The sequence below is a fragment of the Lactuca saligna genome, chromosome 5, assembly GCF_052625555.1.
Source record: "Lactuca saligna cultivar CGN05327 chromosome 5, ASM5262555v1, whole genome shotgun sequence".
Lineage (NCBI taxonomy): Eukaryota > Viridiplantae > Streptophyta > Magnoliopsida > Asterales > Asteraceae > Lactuca > Lactuca saligna.
Window position 1 is genome coordinate 30,928,981 of NC_136421.1, and position 17,399 is coordinate 30,946,379.

Here is a 17,399-nt window from a genome sequence, read left to right on the forward strand (position 1 = left end):
AGTCATTGTTATTGTATATTATTACTAGGCATTTTGTATGCATATTTAAAAAAAAAAAAATTAAACGTTAATGATGAAACATTAATTTTGTAAACTAAAATTTAACAATAATAATTTATTGTGTTAAAAAACTTGTAAAGGTATTTGTGATTGAAAGTAAAGTAATATAATTTTTGATAATTATTTAAAGATAAAAAAGTAATTATATAAGTAAAAAGTTATTGGAAAAAAAAGTTTCACCGATTTATGCTGGTACAATAACAAAGTATAAGGACTAAATTCAAACTTTAAATAAAAAACATGAAATTGGATTACAGGGGGTATACGAATTTTTAAATCAAAGATTGTTTATGAGTTACCAAAAAAAGAAAATTTGAAAATTTCTTATAAATACTTCTTAATTTTTCGAATATTTATATTATTAGGATATGATGTTTTTTAAAATTTCAAATGAGATTTTTAGAATTAAAAAAATGAAAACTTGAATTTTGAATTCCTTATAAATACTTTCCGGAAAATAAGGAAATACCAAAAAAAAAAAAAAAATTTAGGGATTTCTTAAAAATTGCTACGTGTCAGTTAACCTAATTAGAAATGGAACATGTGACATTTCAATGTTTTGTTTATTAGAAGAGGTAGATCAACTATTAAATAAAAAATCATACCCATAAATAAAATATAAACCATTTATCGGATTCTTTTCAACCTTAACTTTCTCATTGACACTCATAGCTTAATTGTATTTTCACTTCGGACGTTGTTTGAGACTCGATTTTTCCCGGAGCTTGAAGGGCCAACAAAAATAACATTGCAGCTACTCAAACCCTCAATAGTCCTTCCAACTCTATTTCTTCTATTTCCATTCTCTCTGTCAGTGGCGGAGCTAGATGGGGTGTTGGGGGTATTTCAACATCTCCAAAAAATTGTTTTATGTATATAAATTTTTTTATTTGCAAACATGTACTATGTTCATAGTTTAAGATATTGTACCATATTTTTTAATATCCGAGATATCTTTGTACCTCCATATCAAAATTCTTGATTCGCCCACTGCTCCCTATCCACCATTGTTATTCCATCCTCTCTCACTCTCAAGGCACTTGAGCCCAGCTCTGATTCACAAACAGAGGAATCTAAATCCTAGATGAAAACTTTGAAGGCGGCGAGGGAAAAAAATTGTTAGCTATGAACACAACAACATTGTGTTTGTTATCTTATATCGATTTAATCTGTTAGTTCTAAAGTTGAAAACTTAGATACATGTTTGTTCTCATCGACGTTAATTTTGTGATAACTAACTAAATGTAAGTGTTTAGTTTCTGGTTTTTAATAATGATTTTTTAAGAATACCCGTGGAATACTATGATTTTTTTTTTTAATGCAATTACTCTTTCTTTGTTTTGTTACAGACGATTTGAATAGAGATTGCAACATCAGCATTGCGCCTATTTGTTTTTTGTATTTTATATATTTTAAATGTTAAATTATCTACATATAGAAAAAAGAAAGAAATAAGAACAACCCAAACCTTTTCATGAGCAATCAGTTTCTATGCTTGAAAAATGATCTCTCAAAATTTTTATTTAAAATATGCACTAGTTGTCAGTTTGGGTAAATATAACCTATCTGGTTTTACATTTTTCTTCCTTTTGTCTAAAAAGTCATCTAGGTTATTAAACAAAGATGAGGGAGATAAAAGATTCAACCATGTTAATATATCTATACATTGTAATAGCTTTGTGAATCTTTGTATTTTCCTCTTTTAATTATGTTGATTTTATAAACATAGCATATTTTTGTTTTAGCAGATTGAAATTTTGAAAGCTAAAAGTTCATCTTTGTTTCAAATTTATACTTTCTAGTTCCTACTATTGTTGGTGAATTTCAATATTTTTTTTACAATCCACTTATATCATAATAAACAAAATTTATTAATGTATCATGTTATTTTTATAGCATGTTTCTTTGACACTTGTCACTTTTCTAATATATCTACCATCCCTATTTTTTTATTTTTTAAAATAAATTAATTTCAATTTAAAATTTAAAAATGGAAAATCTTATCTTAATAACAATTTTGAATTATGCTATATTTCTAATGACTTAAATTAATAAAGCAAAAGTATTAATTAAAACCAAATTAAATGATCCAAAATAGTTCTAATACATACGTATATATATATATATATATATATATATATATATATATATATATATATATATATATATATATATATATATATATATATATATATATATATAATTAAAAGATCTAATCATATAATCTTTATAAAATTAAATAAATTAGACAAGATGTCCCCCGTCTATTCAAATGAACACTAAATCAAAAAAAATTATATTAAACAAAATGTTACTAATCATATAATCTTTATAAAATTAAATAAATTAGATAAGATGTCCACAGTCTATTCAAATGACACTAAATCAAAAAAAAAAATTATATTATACAAAATTTTACTAATTACTCTACCGTTATATACAAATACATTAAATTATTAACAATTATTCAATTGACAATTTTCATTTTTCTTTTAACATTTTATATAAACATATAATGTTTTAGTGATTATTTGTAATCATTATCTATTATTTTTGAAAAAACATGGAAAATTAATTTTAATTACAACGTTTTTACAATCATAGCATTACATTTTCTACTTTTTTTTAACTACAACTTTATACTATCACAACACCGTACTTTCTTTTATTTTAATTACAATTTTTTAGTATAACAATATTGTACTACTTATTATATTTTAACTGTTTTTCCCGAATTTGCGGGCGTTACGATTCTCTCTCTCTCTCTCTCTCTCTCACACACACACACAGGATGATTACCTTTCAGCATCATCAACAAAACAAAGCTTATATAATGAATCTGCATGTTTTCTTTCCATTCTAAGTGGTAACCGTAACTCTTACGTCCCTTGAGTTTCTACTTCTAAGATTTCTGGACTATTGATGGTGTTGCACCTACTCTTCCTTCTAAATTTGATCTCCATTAGATGTGTGACATCCCCAATTTCACGGTCAGAAAAGACCGATTTTGTTTATGCTTGTTTGAAAATCAGAGTAATATTTTACATAAAAGTGTTGCGGAATTTGTTCCCAAAATAAAAATATGATAAAGATTTATCAAAGCATTTCCGTAGAAATGTGTTTCATTAAAAAGACTCGGGATTTCATGTTCGATACAGATCAAAAGCATAAACAGTACATTATAAGCATTACAATAGTTATTTACAACTACTGACCTATAATCCAAAAATCCTTCATCATCATCCAAATTATGCTCTGGGTCCACTACCTGTAAAACAGAAAGCTGAGTGGGTCAGGCTTGGGAGCCTGGTGAGCATATAGACTTTTCAACCCACAAATAATAATAAATTTATTAATTTCATCGATCAACAATAAATTTATTAATTTTATCAAACCAACAATAACCCTGATTACTCATTCCCGTTATCCTCACTTTACGTCCCTAAACACCTATACAAGGGACCTAGTCTAAAGATTTTATCATCGGGATGGACTTTACTGCTAAGGGGATTCCTTAGCCATATATGTCCGTTAGGCAACCATGAAGGGGATGGAGTACACCGGTGAACATCAAGCCTACAAACACCTACAGGTTGTGAGTCTGTTAGCGTTCCACTACACTGTCTAGAAGAGTCCGTGGTCGTCATCCAAACTCCGCTAGATGACTGGAACAACAACAACATCGAGGTCTCTCATCATTTTAACACACATCAACTATTTCGTCTACCCATGTTTTACCCAACATATTTGTAGATAAATATATATATAGTTTATAACTTGTATAAAACATTTATTCAACAGTCATCTCAAATAAACAATCAATATAATTACACATAGCACATATTTGATAGAAAATAATTCATATCTATGTGTAAGATGAAAGTGACTATACACTCACTTGATTTGATGATAATCGGGCAACAATTCGTTCCCCAAAATGATCGTTTCTGATAAAACCGGGAGTTTTATTGAGAAACCAGGCTCTGCGAGGGTTGGAGCATCAAAATCGAAAAGATAAAATTTTCTGGGTCTTCGGGCACTTCGAGACGTGTTTCGGGTGTTGGAAATGATTCTGGGGCTTCGGGGGAAGTCAAAATAGTCAGAATATAAGTTTAGGGGTGAAAAATGGCAATTTTCCAAAGTTACTCGGAAAGGTTCGCACCCTTCTATTTATAAGGGGAAGATCCGGAGCTTCGGCCGAGAAGGGACACGCAGCAGCGAGGGCAGGTGGCAGCAGGTGCGAAGGCCATGCTGCTCGTGCGAGGCTCAAATGCGAAGGGCGGTTCGGAGGCTGGTAGGCGAGACGTGGCCGCTTCGGACTCTTCCATGGATGCGACACGTGCCTGATCTCGGTTGGACCTCCCTTCGGTCGTATTACAATCTGACACGCGTCATGCATGCGAGGCTCGTACGTGGCCAATTCCAAGCCATGCATGCGAAATTCCTCAGATTTTGCACCCAAAACTTCTAAAATTCATAACTTTCGCATACGAGCTTCGTTTTTGACGTTCTGTATATGCACGCGTAGGTGAGAATATATTCTACAACTTTCGTTTAGACTTCGTTGACTAATTTTGAATTTAATTTTAATATTATTGACCGGGACAGGAAAATCCATTAAAAATTCATAACTTCTTCATCCGACGTCCGTTTTCGCCAGTCTTTTTATTGTTGTACTACTATTAACGAGACCTTCAATTCTCGTTTAGGTTGTGTCGGCTAAATATCACTCGATTTTAAATTCAAGTTTTTAGCTATCTACTGCACCGCTAAAACTTAGAAAAATCATAGCTTTCTCATATGAAGTCAGATTTAGACGTTCTTTTTATCAAAATTCTCGGCTTAACGAATACTATGACTTTGGATTAGATCATTAAGGCTAAAAATCACTTTATTGTAAATTTACTTTTTACGCTTCCCGGTGCCATGCCGGTTCTGTCGCGAAATTTCGACAGGTCATAACTTCTTCGTTATAACCCGAATTTCGGCGTTCTTTATATTTCCGAAATCCTTGTTTCGGCCACTACAACCTTCTTAAAAGATATCGGCCTTTTCTAATATTTATTTTCAATGCTTATTTTCATTATTAATTAATTAAATCATAATAATTAAGCAAATAAACATATAATTTACATGATATTCACATAATTCCTCTTTATCACTTCAAAATGAGTTACAAAGGTTGACCTAGACTATTACAACATTATTATTGCTTTTAGCCCAGAAACACGGGCGTTACAATTCTCCCCCCCCCTTAGGATCCCGGAATCACACATCAGCAAACAAATGCGGGTAGCGACTCATCATGTCACTCTCCATTTCCTAGGTGAGATTTGGCCCATTCGTATGTTTCCATTGCACAAGCACTAAATCGACCATCTTGCGTCGCAACTTTTTAGTCTTACGGTCAACGATTTCCTTTGGTTCTTCGATTAACCTCTTGCTTTCATCCAGCCTTAAGTCAGATATTGGAATTATGTTGGCAACATCTCCCGTGAACTTCCTTAAATAACACACATGGAAAGTGTTATGAATACCATCTAGTTCTTCTGGTAGTTCTAGCTTGTAATCTTGATTCCCAATCCTATGAAGAACTTTAAATAGTCCAATAAACCTTGGACTCAACTTTCCTCTTTTACCAAATCTTATAAGTCTCTTCCACGGTGAGACTTTAAGCAAAACCGAATCACCAACTTCGAATGTTATCGGTTTTCTTTTCTTGTCAGCATAGCTCTTTTGATGATCCTGAGCTGCTAACATCCTTTCCCTAATCACTATCAACTTTTCAGTAGTCTGATGGACTATCTCAGGTCCCATAAACTGCTTTTCTCTAGCTTCAAGCCAACAAGGCGGCGTACGACACTTCTGTCCATACAAAGCGTGATAAGGTGCCATCTTTATGCCCGAGTGGAATTCGAGGGTACATGCTCTCAACATATCTTCAAGTGTTTGTATTGTTCTTTCGCTCTGACTATCAGTCTGTGGATGGTAAGCTGTACTTAAACACAACTTGGTACCCATTTCCTCTTGTAGACTTTTCCAAAATTGTGACGTGAAACGACTGTCATGATCTGATACAATTGTTAGAGGAACAGTGTGAAGTCTCACAATTTCCTTCACGTAAGCATTCGCAAGCTTATCCATAGACCATTTTTCATTGGCTGCTATGAAGTGTGCACTCTTGGTGAAACGATCCACGACCACCCAAATCATGTCGTGACTGCTCTTTGTTCTGGGTAGTTTAGTCACAAAACCCATGGTGATGTCTTCCCATTTACCCATGGGTACAGGTAAAGGTTCTAAACTCCCATACGGTTTCTGATGCTGTGCCTTGACTCTTGCACATGTCACACACTCGACCACATACTTAGCAACATCGAACTTCATCGTTGGACACCAGTAATAGGGTTTTAAATCCATATACATTTTCGTACTATCAGGATGAATCGAGTACATGGTCTTGTGAGCTTCTTCCATCAGAACATCTCTTACTCCTCCCGTCTACGTACCCAAATCCTATCTTGGAATACCTTCAACCCTTGGTTGTTTGTACCGAATACTAATGTTTTGCCCATACGTTCTTCTTTTCGATCATTCTTCTCTGAAGCTTCTTCCTGAGCTTTCTTTATACTCTCCACAATTGTTGAGACAACCTCAATTCTCAATGCTCTTGGCCTTTTCTTTTCAAGGTTGACTTTCCGACTGAGAGCATCAGCAACAACATTTGCTTTACCAGGGTGGTAGAGTATCTCACAATCGTAGTCCTTGAGTAACTCTAGCCAGCGGCGTTGACTCATGTTCAATTCTTTCTGATTAAAGAGATACTGGAGACTCTTATGATCAGTGAAATGTTTGCACTTCGTGCCATAGAGGTAATGCCTCCAATTTTTAGAGCGAAAACTACCGCTGCCAACTCCAAATCATGAGTAGGGTAGTTCTTTTCATGCTCCTTCAGTTGTCTTGATGCATATGCTATCACTTTATCCCACTGGGTCAGAACACAACCTAACCCAATTGCAGATGCATCACTATAAACTGCGAAGTCTTCAACTCCTTCTGGCAAAGAAAGAATTGGTGCTTCACATAATTTCTTCTTTAACTTCTCAAAGGCTTCCTTATGCTTTTCACTCAAAGTATAAGTAGCTCCTTTGTGGGTCAAAGTTGTCAATGGAGCAACTATCAAAGAAAAGCCTTGGATAAACCTTCGGTAATATCAACTAATCCCCAAAAGCTTCGAATCTCCGTAGGGCTTTTTGGTTGTTCCCACTTCATCACAACTTCAATCTTTGCTGGATCAACCATTATCCCATCTTGGTTGACCACGTGACCTAAAAATTGGACTTCTTGAAACCAAAATTCACATTTGGAGAACTTTTCATACAACTTCTCCTTTTTCAGGACTTCTAGCACTTCAGGCAGATGCTTTTCATGCTCCTGCTTGCTTTTCGAATAAATCAAGATGTCGTCTATGAATACTATCACAGATTTATCTAGGAATGGCTTACAAACCCTATTCATCAAATCCATGAATGTTACGGGGGCATTGGTTAGTCCGAATGACATAACCAAAAATTCATAGTGTCCGTATCTTGTTCTAAACGTAGTCTTTTCGATATCCTGCTCTCTCACCTTTAGTTGATGGTATCCTGACCTAAGATCGATTTTCGAGAAATAGCTCGAACCCAATAACTGGTCGAACAGGTCATCGATCCTCGGCAATGGGTACTTGTTCTTTATCGTTACTTTGTTCAACTCTCTGTAATCAATGCACATTCTCATGCTCCTATCCTTCTTCTTTACGAATAACACCAGAGCTCCCCAGGGCGATGAACTAGGTCTAATGAAACCTTTGTCCAATAACTCCTGAATTTGTGTCATAAGCTCCTTCATCTCCGTTGGTGCTAATCGGTATGGTGCTTTTGCTATTGGTGTTGTTCCTGGTAACAAGTACTTGTCTATTAGGGGGTAATCCAGGAAGATCTTCGGGAAAGACTTCTGGAAAGTCACACACCACTGGTATCTCCTGCACCTCCTTCTTTTCCTTCTTAGCATCGATCACAAATGCTAGATATGATGTACATCCCTTGCCCAAACATTTTCTGGCTTTCATTGTGGAGATTATTCCAGAACTCACTCTGCGTTTGTCCCCATACACCATAAATGACTCTTTTCCTGGTGGGTTCACCCTTACTATCTTCTTTTTGCTAAGAATCTCAGCATCGTTGGCGCTAAGCCAATCCATTCCCAAAACGATGTCAAAACCATTCAACTCTATGGGTAGTAGCTCCTCATGGAATTCGTTTACGTTTAAGTCGATGACAATGTTCCTAATACGATCACTAACAGGTATGAACTTGCCACTAGCAACCTCGACTATTAAAGCATTATCTAGTCTATTGACAGGCAAAGCTAGTTTTCTACCAAATTCATGCGAAATAAAGGAGTAGTTGGCTCCAGAATCAAACAAAATTTGGGCAGGCAATTCGTTTACGAGAAAAGTACCTGAAGCGATATCCACTTCCTCCTTTGCAGCTTCAAGTATCATTTGGAAGGCTCTGGCGGGAGATTGGGCCTTGCTTCCCCTTTCTTCTTTGGGCAGTCCCTTGAGATGTGCCCTTCCTCACCACACCCATAGCAAACTTTCTTGATGAGGATGCATTCATTGGCATAATGACCAGGCTTTCCACATTTAAAACATGTGACCTCTTCGCCACATTTCCCAGCATGCTTCTTTTTACACTTGTTGCACCATTTTGCTTCTCCTCCTACTCCTCTCGAACCAGACTTCGAGAATTTACTTTTCTTTTTGGGCCTTGAAGGCCCCTCAAACTTCCTCTTCTCACCAACATCTGTCCTCTCCAGACCCTTCTCCCTGATTTGGGTCTCAAAATTCTTAGCAACCCAGATGGTGGCTTTCAATGTGGTTGCTTGCTTAAACATTAGACCAAAATCCGCTGGTAAACCATGTGCAAACTGATTGACCTTAGAGAGTTCAGTTGGAACTAAGTATGGAATAAGCTTCATCTTTTCTGTGAAACTAGCAGCGTATTCAGTAACGCTCATTTTTCCTTTCTTTAAATTCTGAAACTCATTATTGATTTCCAGAAGATCCTGCTCAGAGCAGTATTGCAATTTTAGTTGTACCACAAAATCTTCCCAAGACATCTTGCTAGCTTCTACCTTTGGCATCGAATCAGCTAGTAACTTCCACCAGCTCAATACACCATAGGAATTGCAAGTACGGCCTTCTGTTTGTTGCTGCACTCACAACTGTCAAACATTGTCTCCATTTCGGAGATCCAATTTATAACTTCTACCGGTGTTGGACTTCCGGATAGACACGGTGGTTTGGATTCCATGAAATCTTTGTATTTGCATCCATTTCCATCACCTCCTCCATCCTGTTTGTTTCGTCTAACTATCGGTGGGTTGGATTGACCAACAGTCCCACTGTAGTTCCCTCCTACTGATTGCCCTTCATTCAAATCAGGCTGTTCAACCGGTATCGTAGTTTCTTCTCTATTTTGTTGTAGCAACCTCCTGGTATCCTCCATTTGACGATCCAACATTGTCTGAATCATCATTTGCACTCCAACCATCGTTATTGGCTCCGGTGCAGCTCCTTTAATAGGTACTTGCTCAAGTACTGGTGGTTGATTTCTATTTCCATTTGCATTCCCGGCTCCACTGCGAGTTCTTGTCATTCTTGATCTATACACCGAATAAGGTGAATTTAGATCTCTATTCACTATAGACTCTGAAATGTTTACATGTTAGTTCTAATATCATAATCATACGCTTAGAATCCTACACACATGAGGTTTCTGGATCCGGTCGGCAACAGACCATAGATCCGAACAAATTATATCATGTATGGCAAACACATAATATTTAGCACATAAAATATTTTAGGCATCTTTCCTAAAATATACTAGTGCTCACACCTCACAATCATCGCTTAGCATTTTGAGTTTAAGTCTAGAAATCCTACAAATTCCTAGTTCGCTTAAACTAATGCTCTGATACCAACTGTGACATCCCCAATTTCATGGCCAGAAAAGACCGATTTTGTTTATGCTTGTTTGAAAATTAGAGTAATATTTTACATACAAGTGTTGCGGAATTTGTTCCCAAAATAAAAATATGATAAAGATTTATCAAAGCATTTTCGTATATATGTGTTTCATTAAAAAGACTAGGGATGCCATGTTCGATACAGATCAAAAGCATAAACAGTACATTATAAGCCTTACAACAGTTATTTACAACTACTGGCCTATAATCCAAAAATCCCTCATCATCATCCAAATTATGCTCTGGGTCCACTACTTGTAAAACAGAAAGCTGAGTGGGTCAGGCTTGGGAGCCTGGTGAGCATATAGGGTTTTCAACCCACAAATAATAATAAATTTATTAATTTCATCGATCAACAATAAATTTAGATCCGGAGCTTTGTATAGGATTTTCAACCCACAAATAAGGGGAAGATCCGGAGCTTCGACCGAGAAGGGACACGCAGCAGCGAGGGGGCGAAGCGCGTGGCAGCAACGAGGGCAGGTGGCAGCAGGTGCGAAGGCCATGCTGCTCGTGCGAGGCTCGGATGCGAAGGGCGGTTCGGAGGCTGGTAAGCGAGATGTGGTCGCTTCGGACTCTTCCATGGATGCGACACGCGCCTGATCTCGGTTGGACCTCCCTTCGGTCGTATTACAATCCGACACGCGTCATGCATGCGAGGCTCGTACGTGGCCAATTCCGAGCAATGCATGCGAAATTCCTCAGATTTTGCACCCAAAACTTCTAAAATTCATAACTTTCATATACGAGCTTCGTTTTTGACGTTCTTTATATGCACGCGTAGGCGGGAATATATTCTACAACTTTCGTTTAGACTTCGTTGACTAATTTTGACTTTAATTTTAATATTATGGACCGGAACAGGAAAATCCGTTAAAAATTCATAACTTCTTCATCCAACGTCCGTTTTCGTCAGTCTTTTTATCGTTGTACTACTATTAACGTGACTTTCAATTCTTGTTTAGGTTGTGTCGGCTAAATATCACTCGATTTTAAATTTGAGTTTTTAGCTGTCTACTGCTCCGCTAAAACTTAGAAAAATCATAACTTTCTCATATGAAGTCAGATTTGGACGTTCTTTTTATCAAAATTCTCGGCTTAACGAATACTATGACTTTGGATTAGATCATTACGGCTAAAAATCACTTTATTGTAAATTTACTTTTTACGCTTCCCGGTGCCGTGCTGGTTCCGTCGTGAAATTTCGACAGGTCATAACTTCTTCGTTATAACTCGGATTTCGGCGTTCTTTATATTTCTGGAATCCTTGTTTCGGCCACTACAACTTTCTTAAAAGATATCGGTTTTTTCTAATATTTATTTTCAATGCTTATTTTCATTATTAATTAATTAAATCATGATAATTAAGCAAATAAGCATATAATTCACATGATATTCACATAATTCCTCTTTATTACTTCAAAATGAGTTACAAAGGTTGACCTAGACTATTACAACATTATTAATGCTTTTAGCCCAGAAACACGGGTGTTACAAGATGCTCCTACTCTTTTTAGGATAGATGATGCAAATATTTAATGCAATAGTTTTTTTATTTATAATTCCTAATTTATCGCATCTAACTACGTCTTAAAGGCAGTGAACCCGATCGAGCATAGTATAGCTTTGATAAGCAAGAGTGTCGAACTCAAGGGGAATGGTAGTGAATTAATTTAAAATGTTTGATTATAGGTTACACAAAACACAGAAAAGCAGTAAAGAAAGGGTTTATAAGATCTCAAACGAACAACTAAATAGCAAATCTCGATAAACTGACAGGAAGACATCTCTTTAGGTACTTTGGTTTAGACAGATTACATCTTAAAATCATAGATAATTGCACACACATATTTATTTATTCATGTTCATCAATTTCTAAAATGATTAGGTTCATGTTCACTATTACTAATCATTTAGCAAACAAGTCAATTCAAGCAGTGATCAATTGATTAAACTAACATGATTCCTAGTGTTCAGTTCGTATCACGCAAGACTTGTAACAATAGTTAATTAAATTTGTCAATTCAATCAACTTATATGTGATTGGTCATCACATATACTCACACATTAATTTACTTATTTTCTAGTTAACCCTAGTTTCATGTTCACTATTCCTAGGAATATAATCTTGATGGTCATCAAAATCATAAGAGGCAAGCAATCAAGCAGATGTTCATACAACTTGGTATACTTAATAATTAATAGAAAATAATTGTCATTAACACATGAGGATCTTTTAACAAGCTTAACAAGATAAATTAAACATGAAAATAAATCAAATATAACAATTAATCCAATAATCAAGGTTTCATCTAATCATAAACACAAAGCAAATGGTTTTGACACCAAAATCAGAAAGTAAAAACATAATAGTATCACAGTGGAATGCTAAACATGGTCATAATAACAAACCACATGATTATCTACACGAATTCACTGTCTAATCCTTCAGATCTTCACTCCTGTCAGCTTAACGACCTTCCGACCGCCTTCTAGACCCTCAAAACGGCTTACCAGTAGTTACTTGTCGACTAAAATAGGTTAGAAGTCGGAATCCCCTCTTAGAACGAATTAAATGCCGATATATAGTAATTTTACACCGCCAAGCGAACGCGGCGCGTAGGTCCAAGGAACGCTCGACGTTCCTTCAAGCGATCCCGTAATCACCAAGCCACGAATGCAGCACGTTCGTACTGGGAACGTAGGGCGTTCGGCCCTCCTTCAGCCCAATTCTTCTTATTTGTAGTCCAACTCCATTTTTCCGGGCCTTTTTCTCCATTTCCGCTCCAGCAACATAATAGCTGTAAATTACAATTCAAAGCATTGTAAGTACCTTTTAGCTCTAAATAATATAAAAATATATCATAAAATAATAAGAAAACACCTAAATTATATGTATAAAATAAGCGTTATCAATAGACTTAACCTAAATTAAGATTCTTACTTCGACTAGTGTAACAGATGGTTGGATCATGTTCGAATGATCTCTCATCGGATGTTGTAATGGTTAGACTTAAGTCTCTTTGAATCAAATCTAGCATGAAAGACACCTTCCTCGATGTTCTAATGTGATATAATCACATTTTATCATGTAGCACTTCTAACTATAGGCTGCTTGATCTTAATGACGAACATGATACCTCTACTGATCGCTTTGATTATCTTCTCCTGAAGTCGGATGCTACGTCGATCTTACTTTGTAGATTAGTCGGACTCAATTCAGTATGACCACTAGCGTTGGAATAATAATTATCTCCGTAGTCTTAACCGGTACAAAGTTAATGATGGAAATGAATAAAATATCTAAACTACTTAGAGACTTAGTAACATTGTGACTTTCCCTAATCTAAGTGTGAGTCATGTGCTTCCATTAGTATAGGCCTCTACTAACTTTTACACCTACTCATACTCGTCCCAAGTATTGTCTTGCAGTCCACTAAGTTATTATTCCTAAAAGAAGTTATCATATACTTATGTGTCCAAATAAGCACACGTCCTAATAGACTTTTCTAGGGTTTCTTCCTCGCGTATTTTCAACCACGATCCTTCTTCTACTTGGTTGGCGGTGGAAACACCAGATAATGGGACGACTTTAGGAGTTCCACCAAAAGTTTTATCAATGATATTTCTGATAGGTATCATTCACTATTGTAAGCCTTCTCATTTTCTCGGTCCGCCATGAGTTCTTATCATGATGTTATGTACACCAAAGCAGACGTTCGTTGTACCGAGACAAGAATATAGACAGAGAAGGTTTAGATGCATAATCATCTTTATTACTTTGAAAAGTTCTATGCTAGTTCTAATACCGTAATTATACATTTAGAAACCTGAATACATAAAATTTCCTATTTCTAGGTCGGCAACAGACCTTAAATCTAATTAAGAAATAACAATTTAGGCAACCTAAAGCATGCTACAAATCATTTAGCACATAAAAGAAAATTAGGCATCTTATCCTAAAGTAAGCTAGTGCTTGTGTTAATTCAGGTGTATTACCTAAAATAATATGGTCGCATACCTCACAAACATTTCTTAGCACTCTAAGTTTAATTCTAGAAATCCTACAATTTCCTAGTTCACTTAAACTAATGCTCTGATACCAACTATGACATCCCTAAATTTATGGCCATTCTAAAACTTTTATTTATACTTACTTTAAAACAGAATATTTATTTAATTGCGGAATTGGTCCCAAAAATATCCTTGACATGATATAATATCAAATCAACGCGTCTCGGATGAAATGCATGTCATTGATTTATAAAAGTTTGGGATGTCATAACTGATACAAAACATAAGCATAAAAGGAGACTTACAATGTCTCATTATACTAATGGTCTACATCTCCTTGAATCTCTCATCATGCATGCAACTTTATACCGCTACATGTGATACAAAGAAGTTGAGTGGGTCATGTTGGGTAACCTGGTGAGTAAATAGGTTTTTTAAACCAACAATAATATAGTTAATGTGTTTAATCATCAAACAAATAATTAACCAAATTACACATCCCCATTTTCTTATTTATTATTCCTTAAAGGGTTATCCCTGTTGGGTTTTAAGCATTCTAACACTCCTAAGCTATACATGCAACCCTAAATACCTTGGATCTATGTTTTCTCTATTATACATGCAAACTTGAACTTTCCAAGGTATTACCCTAATTAGCATACAAAAGTTTGATATTTGGGGTAATAAAACAAGTTAGATAACATACCTTTTCTTGTGGTTGGAGGCCTTGGACCTTTAAGAACTTTGTGCCCCAAGTGTTGCAGCTCAAATGGAATCACACAACACCACCAACAACTTGGAATAACTTGAGAGAAGTATCCTTGCACTCAAAATCGGCTAGCCCTCCTTTCCTATCACTTAGGTGCCAAATTCATGAGCTATGAGGCTTCTTATCTAGTGTGCTCATTAGGGTTACACCATGTTGTTGGATTAGTATCTAAGTCCATAACTATAATTGGTATATACTTGACCCGACCCGGAATGGTCCATTTGGGTTGCATGGCATCAGAACATTTGGGTAGACCTTTTAATGAGAAGAAGATATTTGTGACATATTAATATATTATAAGTTCTAATATATTAATATGAAATCATATTATTTAATTAGTATTGATTAATAATTAATTTGGAATTAATTTAGTGATAAAAAAGAGACTAATTAAATATATGGGGATTGATTATGTAAATCATTGATTCTTATATATGTGGGCTTATGATCCATGATTCCATATGTTAGGTTTAACCCATGTGGTGGCCCATGGATACTCCTTGGAGGTTAAAACCCATGGAGCATAAGGAATGGGTAAAGTCATGGGTTACATGGTGTAACCCTAATAGCCACACTATATAAAGACCCCATTGGTGGGAGAAATTGGCACTAGTGTATACATAAGAGGGCAAGCCAATTTCTATGCACTCATATCTTCTCTCATGGATATTCCAAATGTTCATGGTGTTGTGTGAACCATTTGAGGTGTCACACTTGGGGCACTAGGCTCTTGAGCTCAATGGAATCAAGCACCAATACAGAGATAAAACATAGATCCAAGGTATTTAGGGTTGCATGTACACCATAGGAGTGTTAGAATGCTCAAAACCCAACAGTGGTATCAGAGCCTAGGCTTGTTTTCACTTATACTTGATGCAAACTGCTAAAAAAAATGAAGAACTGTGCTGTATGGATAGGGGACTCGAAGAGCCCATGAAGGGACTCAACGAGTCCAAGGCAAAGTTCATCTAACTTGCTGAGTTGGTTCATGCACTCGATGAGTTGGACCCCCAAACAACATATCTTCGAGTTTTGGTGCTGGAATTGGTCTAGAATCATTACCTTTGACTGTTTTGGACTTATAAAACCTGGTTTTAATGTGGTATTGATTATGTTAAACCAATTTCAATGCTATAATCAAAGTTTCAAGTTTATATATGTTTATGTAATTCTTGAAAATTGTTGATTATGAATGTTCATGCTTATGAGTTTTGTTAGATCATAGGAATTATATGCAAATTGTTTGTTAGTGCAATTCTTGATCTTAATGAAATTGTATAAACTCCATACGTTGTCCTCAAGTTATGGGTTATCAATTTTTTTTGTATTACCTTGTTTTATGTGTTAATTTAGATTAATAAAAAAAATTACATGTTAGTTGTTTTCAATCCAAATTTATCTAAAAGAATTTTATAAAATGTCTTTTTGTAACTTGTCCTCAAGTTATGTGAAAAGTCATATTTATGAATCTTAAACTCATAAAAGTGCCATAGGTTACACAAAAATTGAAGAGTCTTTTTCATTAAATTGTTTTATGATTCCATAACTTGTCATAAAGTTATGGATGTTAAAGAGTCACTTCTTTAAAAGATGTTATTAAAGAATAAAGAGTTACATAAAATAAAGAGTGTTTATTTTAATGTACATTAAACTCATAAGTGAAATGAAGAGTTTTGAAAAGTTTCGAAAACTTGCCCTCAAGTTTTGGAATTTATAAAGTCACCCCCTATGTACACTTTAATTCCAAACCCTAGAATTTTAAAAGGTTAAAATTCAAACTTTATGCACTTCATTAAATTAATTAAAGTGTTTAATTAAAAGAGTTAATAATTCCATAAAGACATGGTTTATGTTTAATTAAATTAATAGTATAGTTTAATTAATAGATTAAACCACCAAGTATTTTAAGTGTTTAAAATACACCCTTCTACTATTATTATAATTTTAATTATATAGATATGTATAAGATAAAGTCAATCTTACCATTAGTAGGCCTCATTCACGAAGTCGGTCTATAAGGAGGGTATAAGGTTACTGCCTATAAAATGGCAGTTTAATGGGTGTCCACTCTCACCCACTGCTTCCTTGACTGGTGGAGGGTCGTTAGCCGAACGGGTAGGAAAGGACTCTAATTCTCCCTTCATTAAAAGTATAATGATAAATACTAAGTAACTAAACACTTATAAACTCCTAATCTTAGTTACTTAGGAAAATGTGAAATGGTGCTAACCCATTAAATTGTAGTTTGCACGTATGTTAAGTCGTTAGTGGAGCGTGTGTGGTTAATCGACACACAAACATGGGATTCACCAAGTGTGGCAAAGGGTAACTTAAATTTATCATACATTGGTGGAGCGTGTGTGGTTAACCGACACATCGATTAGGTGATAAATATTAAGGGTACCAAATATATTTACATGGTTATTCACACCTTGTTTGTGATCCTCGGCATCCCAGTCACAAACTTGAGAGGGCACAATCG